The sequence below is a fragment of the Ranitomeya variabilis genome, chromosome 1 (genome assembly GCF_051348905.1).
Source record: "Ranitomeya variabilis isolate aRanVar5 chromosome 1, aRanVar5.hap1, whole genome shotgun sequence".
NCBI lineage: Eukaryota > Metazoa > Chordata > Amphibia > Anura > Dendrobatidae > Ranitomeya > Ranitomeya variabilis.
Window position 1 is genome coordinate 691,781,666 of NC_135232.1, and position 10,223 is coordinate 691,791,888.

The window sequence follows — 10,223 nt, forward strand, 5'->3', positions numbered from 1 at the left end:
CAGCCTGATAAATCCCCAGCCAACAGGAAGCCCTCCCCCCCTGGCAGTATATATTAGCTCACACATACACATAATAGACAGGTCATGTGACTGACAGCTGCCGTATTTCCTATATGGTACATTTGTTTCTCTTGTAGTTTGTCTGCTTATTAATCAGATTTTTATTTTTGAAGGACAATACCAGACTTGTGTGTGTTTTAGGGCGAGTTTCATGTGTCAAGTTGTGTGTGTTGAGTTTTGTGTGGCGACATGCGTGTAGCAACATTTTGTGTGTCGAGTTGCATGTGACAGGTTAGTGTAGCAAGTTGTGTGCAGCAAGATTTGTGCATGGCGAGTTTTGCGCGTGGCGAGTTTTATGTGTGGTGCGTTTTGAGTATGTGCAAGTTTTGTGTGAGGCAACTTTTGCATGTGGTGCAACTTTTGTACATGTGGTAATTTTTCTGTGTGTGCAAGTTTTGCATGAGGTGAGTTTTCCATGAGGTGAGTTTTGCACGTGTGGCGAGTTTTGCGTGAGCCTAGTTTTGCATATGGCGAGTTTTGCATATGGCGAGTTTTGCACGTTGTGAGTTTTGAGTGGTGACTTTTGTGTTTCGACTTTTATGTGGCGAGGTTGGTGTGTGTGTGGTGAAATGTGTGCTGAGGGTGGTATATGTGTTCAAGCACGTGGTAGTGTGTGGCGCATTTTGTGTTTGTGGTGAGTATCCCATGTCGGGGCCCCACCTTAGCAACTGTACGGTATATACTCTTTGTCGCCATCGCTCTCATTCTTTAAGTCCTCATTGTTCACATCTGGCAGCTGTCAGTTTTCCTCCAACACTTTTCCCTTCACTTTTTCCCCTTTACTTTTTCCCCATTATGTAGATAGGGGCAAAATTGTTTGGTGAATTGGAACGCGCGGGGTTAAAATTTCACCTCACAACATAGCCTATGACGCTCTCGGGGTCCAGACGTGACTGTGCAAAATTTTGTGGCTGTAGCTGCGACGGTGCAGATGCCAATCCCGGACATACACACATACACACATACATACATACATACACACATTCAGCTTTATATATTAGATCTACCTGTATGTAATCTCCTGTATATAGTATATATCTGTGTCATCTCCTCCTGTATATACTATATACCTGTAGGTAATCTGCTCCTGTATATAGTATATACGTGTGTCATCTCCTCCTGTATGTAGTATGTACCTGTATGTCATCTCCTCTATATAGTATATACGTGTGTCATCTCCTGTATATAGTATATACCTGTGTGTCATCTCCTCCTGTATATAGTATATAGCTGTATGTCATCTCCTGTATTAGCCCTCGTTCACACGTTATTTGGTCAGTATTTTTACCTCAGTATTTGTAAGCTAAAATGGCAGCCTGATAAATCCCCAGCCAACAGTAAGCCCACCCCCTGGCAGTATATATTAGCTCACACATACACATAATAGACTGGTCATGTGACTGACAGCTGCCAGATTCCTATATGGTACATTTGTTGCTCTTGTAGTTTGTCTGCTTATTAATCAGATTTTTATTTTTGGAGGATAATACCAGACTTGTGTGTGTTTTAGGGCGAGTTTCGTGTGTCAAGTTGTGTGTGTTGAGTTGCGTGTGGCGACATGCATGTAGGGACTTTTGTGAGATGAGTTTTGTGTGGCGACATGCGTGTAGCAACTTTTTGTGTGTCGAGTTGCATGTGACAGGTTAGTGTAGCAAGTTGTGTGCAGCAAGTTTTGTGCATGGCGAGTTTTGCGCGTGGCGAGTTTTATGTGTGGTGCCTTTTGAGTATGTGCAAGTTTTGTGTGAGGCAACTTTTGCATGTGTTGCAACTTTTGTGCATGTGGCAATTTTTCTGCGTGTGGCAATTTTTCTGCGTGTGCAAGTTTTGCGAGTTTTCCATGAGGTGAGTTTTGCGCGTGGCGAGTTTTGAGCGGCGACTTTTGTGTTTCTACTTTTATGTGGCGAGGTTGGTGTATGTGTGGTAAAATGTGGGCTGAGGGTGGTATATGTGTTCGAGCACGTGGTAGTGTGTGGCGCATTTTGTGTGTGTGTGTGTTCATATCCCCGTGGTGGTGTGGTGATTATCCCATGTTGGGGCCCCACCTTAGCAACTGTACAGTATATACTCTTTGGCGCCATCGCTGTCATTCTTTAAGTCCCCCTTGTTCACATCTGGCAGCTGTTAATTTGCCTCCAACACTTTTCCTTTCATTTTTTCCCCATTATGTAGATAGGGGCAAAATTGTTTGGTGAATTGGAAAGCGCGGGGTTAAAATTTCACCTCACAACATAGCTTTGACGCTCAGGGTCCAGACGTGTGACTGTGCAAAATCTTGCGGCTGTAGCTGCGACGGTTCAGATGCCAATCCGGTACATATACACACACACGCACACATGCACACACACACATGCACACACATACACACATTCAGCTTTATATATATATATATATATATATATATATATATATATATATATATATATATATATATATATATATATATATATATATATATATATATATATAATTTTATTTTTTTTTTTTTCCATAGGGCAATATCTTCTTCTGCATGTTGGCTCACCTACACCCTATAGAGGCAGGTTATTATTTGTTTTTCTTCTGGCTAATTAAAGCTCAATTACTCTTTCCCGGAGAAAACAAGCGTTAGGACAAGTAGATTAGTAAGCTGAGAAACGCAGCTTTTTAGCATGAAAAGGACCCTAAAAAGCCTCAAAGTATGTAGAAAGGGTTAGTAATTGTGAAGCTTGGCTTATCATATTGATGGGGACCGTGCGCCCACAACTAGTGTTTAAAACATGGTTAACGGCCATAACCGAGCTCCACCTTGCCACTGTCTAGTTGCGTTTTTTGGAGTCCAGGTTAGATTGTAACTCTACACTGGGGCTGATTTACTAACTTTTTATAGTTCAAACTTCTGTCTGGTTTCTAGCCAGCAATGGGCACGTATTGACTATATTCAAGCCATTTGGAGCTTATCCAGGCAAAAGAATCACAAATATGGTTGATCTGTCCCAGCAAACAGTATATGTTATCGTCCTGTTTATACTTGCAAATGTGCTTTCGATAACTTGTATTTGAGGTCAGAAATCAAGGAACGATCATTGTGCTCCTGATTATTTGATAACATTCTTCCTTGGGCCAAAAATCAAGAACTTTAGACTAGATTGTTCAGAGATGCACCAAACTGATCATCCTCATCAAGCATTTCAGGGGCATTTTACGATTGGTCTAAAGCTGCCCAGGCACATTAGACAAGTCGGCCAAACCCACCGATTTCTGCAGGATGTGCCAACTAATATGTATGGGGGGGTCTCCTGACTTCTCCTCCAACAGATAGAGGTTGGAGTTTGTAGGACAAATCTTTTGTTCAGTGGCGACAACACATGGCCGGGCCGAGTACTCCTGTGTATGGGGAGTGTGGGGGTCAGGGCAGAAAGTTGTTGGCCAAACAATTACTTGGCTGACAGCATCTGATTTGTATGGGGCCTTAAGCTGTACCACTTCTTGGTTTGTGGTTTTTTTTTTATGCACTATGTTATGTCTAATTGTGGCTCAATTTAGGCCGTACCCTTTTCTGGCCACTTCTCAATAGGCCACTTGTGTCTAAAACATAGATTTTGGAAAAAAAAATGTATTCAGCAGAGTTCTGGCATATGTAATTTGGTAAACCGGCCCCATTTAAGAGCACCTATTACAGATTGGCTACAACTTTGGTTCCACATGGCACAGTACGTTTCCTGGCATGGGATCCAATCCCTCCAGAATAGTCCTTTGACCACCTTTTATGTGTCTAGACATCTTTAGATCACTGTGTAGACCCATCCATAGGGTGCATTTACACTGGCCAATGACTGTTGCTAGGAACGCTTGCTTCCTGATAATCGTGCAGAGTAAACAGGCTGCTGGTCACCTGAAGAAACAAGCAAAATGCTGCTTTTGGGTGAAATGATTTTTAAAGCTACCCTTAAAAATTAGTGATGAGTGAACGTGTTCTGATGAGGTGTTTTCCACACATGATCGCGTGCCAACAGTGTATTCGGCGTGCTTAAATTGAGTCCCCATGGCTGCACGTCCCGTGGCTGTTTCACAGCTGCAACACGTGCACGGATCGTCTAACAGGTAATCCTTGCTTGTGTTGAGGCTGTGGAACAACCACGAGACATGCAGCCATGGGGACTCAAAACCTATTTCTCGAACACGCCAAAGTCACTCAGCATAACCGATAACGCCTTATCTGAGCACGTTCGCTTATCACCATTTAAAAATCATCACTCAGCAGCGCATCGTCCATCTTGTAAACCGGACCTGTGACGCCGAGGACAATGGCAGCCTACGTGCACAACTATCTAGGAGTAGCACAGATCTGTGTGCACTTAGTCGGTACAGTCACCCTTCTAAACAGGCAATTAAACAGTGTTGCTTGATAAATGCAGCCTCCAACTGAATCGTGGTTGTGATGCCTCCATTGTGTATGTGACATGTAAATGCTGGGAAGTCACCTCCTGCCTATAAGCCATTGCTGCTATACTTCCTATACCTGTGTATGTGTGGAAGGAAAAAACAAAAGTACAATGCAGGAATTTCATATAATGCTAACTACTACCAGTGTTGGGAATTTGCTAAGATCCCCGTGTTCTCTCTGCACTACTCTGTACAGTTTTGTAAAATCTCTTCTCACCCATGGTGTGCTCGCCTGCACAGTCCAAAATAAGGAAGGCAGCCCAAACCTCTGGGGGCCTCTAGGTGCATCCCCCACTAACTATATATACCATATATATAACCTACCTAATGCGATAGCTTTGTACAGATTTGCTTTTGTTCTTAGTATTTAGATGGCAACTTCAGCAGAAAATTTAGGTTATGACTTTCTCTTTTGTGCAAAATTCTGGAACATTTCTATGTATGCGCTGGCAATGACATTTGTAAATCACAGGTTTCCTATGGAAATATGCTGCTAAAGGACAGAATTACAACAGATTGTTGCTGACTGTTAATTCAATAAAGTTATATGATTCAATCTGATGGAGCCGTGTCTTGGTTTATGCAGGTCATACACAATCCTGTGACTTACTGTCCCTTTTGCCTCCTCCAGATGTAGTATAGGTTTAGAGAACACTGGGATAAAGCACCACATGGAATGCAATGGGACATTACAGCACCCAGTCCTGTAACATAAGGGCGTGTGCCATCATTCTGCTCACATACTTAATGTACTGTCAGCAGCATATCCCATTTACATGGGGTAATGTGCTGCCAACAGCAATGATTTACTGACCTGCAATTAGCCAATGAACTAAAATTTAGCTCATTTGTTGGCTGATCTGCACCAGCTGAGGATTTAGGAATGAGGTTTTTTTTTTTCTGCCGATTATTAACCCATCTAAAGTCTGACCATTCTGTAGATTTTGTGAAGCCTACAATGTAAGGGTACATTTACACTGCACGATTATTCCTTGAAGTGCTAGTTTTGCTGTAGGAAAAGTCATTGTCCTGCGTTGCCGAGAAGAATGGCAATCTATTCCAGATCATCTTGTTAAACCACAAGATTGAGACAAATTGTGCAACTGTTGGCCACTCGTTTAGTGGTGGGAGTTTTGGCCACATCATGTGGACTCACCCTTAGGGTATGTTTTACCTGCGGATTTCGCCTGCATTTTTACACCTGCGGATTCCTATAATGGAATATGTGCGGATTTGGTTTTCCAAAGGCTTACATGGTACTATACGCCGCATGGAAAACTGCTGAGGATCCGGAGAGCGAAATCTGCAACTTGTGCACATACCTTTTAAGGTGCCATAGACGTTGAAGGAATGTTTGCCTACTGTTGGATTGGCCAAGTATTTCATTCTAATGAGGGTGTTCTCACATCTGTCTTCATGGACATACTCAATTATAATCCTTCGTTTTTACTGATGGCAACCCACTGGTAGAGGTGAGCATATATGGAGAACAGTATAAGGCTGGGGTACATCTTGACTTTGCCCAGCGCAAAGGACTGTCAGTTAACCCCTTCATGCCGTGGCCCTTTTTCGTTTTTGTGTTTTCGTTTTTCGCTCCCCTCCTTCCCAGAGCCATAACTTTTTTATTTTTCCGTCAATTTGGCCATGTGAGGGCTTGTTTTTTGCGGGACGAGTTGTACTTTTGAAAGTCATCATTGGTGTTGCCATGTCTTGTACTAGAAAATGGGGAAAAAAAATCCAAGTGTGGTGAAATTGCAAAAAAAAGTGCAATCCCACACTTGTTGTTTGTTTGGCTTTTTTGCTAGGTTCACTAAATGCTAAAACTGACCTGATATTATGATTCTCCAGGTCATTACGAGTTCATAGACACCAAACATGTCTAGGTTATTTTTTATCTAAGTGGTGAAAAAAAAACTTTGCTAAAAAAAAGCGCCATTTTCTGATACCCATAGCGTCTCCATTTTTCGTGATCTGGGGTCGTGTGAGGGCTTATTTTTTGTGTGCCAAACTGACGTTTTTAATGATACCACATTTGTGCAGATACGTTCTTTTGATCGCCCGTTATTGCATTTTAATGCAATGCCGCGGCGACCAAAAAAACGTAATTCTGGCGTTTCAAATTTTTTTCTCGCTACGCCGTTTATCGATCAGTTTAATGCTTTTTTTTTTAAATTTATCGGGCGATTCTGAACGCGGCTGCCAAATATGTGTAGATTTGATTTTTTTATTTTTTTTTATTTTGGATGGGGCGAAAGGGGGGTGATTTAAACTTTCATATTTTTTTTTTTATTTTTTTCATATTTTTAAAAACATTTTTTTTTTTTTACTTTTACCATGCTTCAATAGCCTCCATGGGAGGCTAGAAGCTGGCACCACTCGATCGGCTCTGCTACATAGCAGCGATCTGATGTTTGCTGCTATGTAGCAGAAATGCGGATGTGCTGTGAGCGCCGACCACAGGGGGGTGCTCACAGCAGGCCGGCATTAGTAACCATAGAGGTCTCAAGGACCTCTATGGTTACCATCCTGATGCATCGCCGACCCCCGATCATGTAACAGGGGTCGGCGATGATGTCATTTCCGTCCGCCTGGCCGGAAGCGCCGGTTAAATGCCGCTGTCTGCGTTTGACAGCGGCATTTAACAGGTTAATAGCGGCGGGTGAATCGCGATTTCACCCGCCGCTATTGCGCGCACATGTCAGCTGTACAAAACAGCTGACATGTCGCGACTTTGATGTGCCCGCTGGAGCCCACATCAAAGGGGGAGACACGACATGCGCAGTAATAGTACAGCGCATGTCATGAAAGGGTTAATCATTGTATGTCACTGCTGGGTCACAGGGAGTTGTGATTCGTAAGTCACACAAGGGGAACACCAGTTGAATTTTTTTTTTTTTTTTTTTTTTGGGGGGGGGATTTGCTTGTGTGGGGGTAACTTACAGGTCATAATGTGATCCCTGTTGTGAATTCCGTTCTCGAACTGCCTCCTGTGGTCATGAATGGTACTTCGGCGAGTTCTGTCCGTGGACTCCCTCTGGTGGCTGTGAGTGGAACTGCTGGTTCTGAGGTTGTTTCCTCAGCTGCCCTCGTTTGCGGCTAGGCTGGCTTTTCTATTTAACTTCACTCAGATTGTTACTTCATGCCAGCTGTCAATGTATCGGTACTGGTTCAGATCTCTCTCGGATCTTTCTGATGACCTGTCTACTCCAGCAGAAGCTAAGTCCCTGCTAGTTCATTTGTTCATTGTGTACTGAATATATTTATTAGTACTTGCTAAGTTCTAGTCCAGCTTGCTAACATGATATTGCCTTGCTAGCTGGAAGCTCTGGGGTGCAGAGTGGCACCTCCGCACCGTGAGTTGGTGCGGGGGTCTTTTTGCACATTCTGCGTGGCTTTTTGTAGTTTTTTGTGCTGACCGCATAGATTCCTTTCCTATCCTCAGTCTATTTAGTAAGTCTGGCCTCCTTTGCTGAAAACCTGTTTCATTCCTGTGTTTGTGACTTTCCTCTTAACTCACAGTTAATATTTGTGGGGGGCTGCCTTTTCCTTTGGGGAATTTCTCTGAGGCAAGGTAAGGCTTTATTTTCTATCTTTAGGGGTAGTTAGCTCTTAGGCTGTGAAGAGGCGTCTAGGGAGAGTTAGGTACGCTCCACGGCTATTTCTAGTGTGTGCGATAGGATTAGAGTTTGCGGTCAGCAGAGATCCCCCTCCCCTGAGCTTGTCCTGTTTTCTAGTTTAACCATCAGGTCATTCCAGGTGCTCCTAACCACCAGGTCATAACAGTACAACTGGCCCACAAAGTGTTAATGCATCTCAATAGAGGGATAAGAGAAGTTCTGAGACCTTTTTTTTTTTCTCTGCAGTGTGTTTTGTCTTTCTTTTCCCCTTAACCTCTGGGTGGTTCAGGACTCAGGTGTAGATATGGACATTCAAGGTCTGTCCTCTTGTGTTGATCAACTCACTGCAAGGGTACAAAGCATTCAAGATTATGTAGTTCAGAATCTGATGTTAGAGCCTAGAATTCCAATTCCTGATTTGTTTTCTGGGGATAGATCTAAATTTCTGAATTTCAAAAATAATTGTAGACTGTTTCTTGCTTTGAAACCTCGCTCCTCTGGTGACCCCATTCAGCAAGTGGAAATCATTATTTCTTTGTTACGTGGCGACCCTCAAGACTGGGCATTTTCCCTTGCGCCAGGAGATCCTGCATTGCTTAATGTAGATGCGTTTTTTTCTGGCGCTTGGATTGCTTTATGATGAAGCCCTTAAGGATGTTATGGTGGGGTTCCCCACGCCTGCTGGTCTTAATGAATCAATGTCCTTGGCCATTCAGATCGATCGGCGCTTGCGTGAGCGCAAAGTTGTGCACCATTTGGCGGTATCCTCTGAGCAGAGGCCTGAGCCTATGCAATGTGATAGGACTTTGACCAGAGCTGAACGGCAAGAACAGACGTCAGAATGGGCTGTGTTTTTACTGTGGTGACTCCACTCATGCTATCTCTGATTGTCCTAAGCGCACTAAGCGGTTCGCTAGGTCTGTCACCATTGGTACTGTACAGCCTAAATTTCTTTTGTCCGTTACTCTGATTTGCTCTTTGTCATCCTATTCTGTTATGGCATTTGTGGATTCAGGCGCTGCCCTGAATTTGATGGACTTAGAGTTTGCCAGGCGCTGTGGTTTTTTCTTGGAGCCCTTGCAGTATCCTATTCCATTAAGGGGAATTGATGCTACGCCTTTGGCCAAGAATAAACCTCAGTATTGGACTCAGTTGACCATGTGCATGGCTCCTGCACATCAGGAAGATATTCGCTTTTTGGTGTTGCATAATTTGCATGATGTGGTCGTGTTGGGTTTGCCATGGCTACAGGTCCATAATCCAGTATTGGATTGGAAATCAATTTCGGTGTCCAGTTGGGGTTGTCAAGGGGTACATGGTGATGTTCCGTTGTTGTCAATTTCTTCCTCTACTCCTTCTGAAGTCCCTGAGTTTTTGTCGGATTACCGAGATGTATTTGATGAGCCCAAATCCAGTGCCCTACCTCCTCATAGGGATTGTGATTGTGCTATTAATTTGATCCCTGGTAGTAAATTTCCTAAGGGACGAGTTTTCAATTTATCTGTGCCGGAACACGCCGCTATGCGGAGTTATATAAAGGAGTCCTTGGAGAAAGGGCATATTCGCCCGTCGTCGTCACCGTTGGGTGCAGGGTTCTTTTTTGTGGCCAAGAAGGATGGTTCTCTGAGACCTTGTATAGATTACCGCCTTCTTAATAAAATCACGGTCAAATTTCAGTACCCTTTGCCTCTACTGTCTGATTTGTTTGCTTGGATTAAGGGGGCTAGTTGGTTCACCAAGATAGATCTTCGAGGGGCGTATAATCTTGTGCGTATTAAACAGGGCGATGAATGGAAAACAGCATTTAATACGCCCGAGGGCCATTTTGAGTACCTGGTGATGCCATTCGGGCTTTCTAATGCTCCATCTGTGTTTCAGTCCTTTATGCATGACATCTTCCGAAAGTACCTGGATAGAATCATGATTGTATATTTGGATGATATTTTGGTCTTTTCGGATTATTGGGAGTCTCATGTAAAGCAGGTCAGAATGGTGTTCCAGGTCCTTCATGCTAATTCTTTGTTTGTGAAGGGGTCTGAATGTCTCTTCGGAGTTCAGAAGGTTTCCTTTTTGGGCTTCATTTTTTCCCCTTCTACTATCGAGATGGATCCTGTTAAAGTTCAG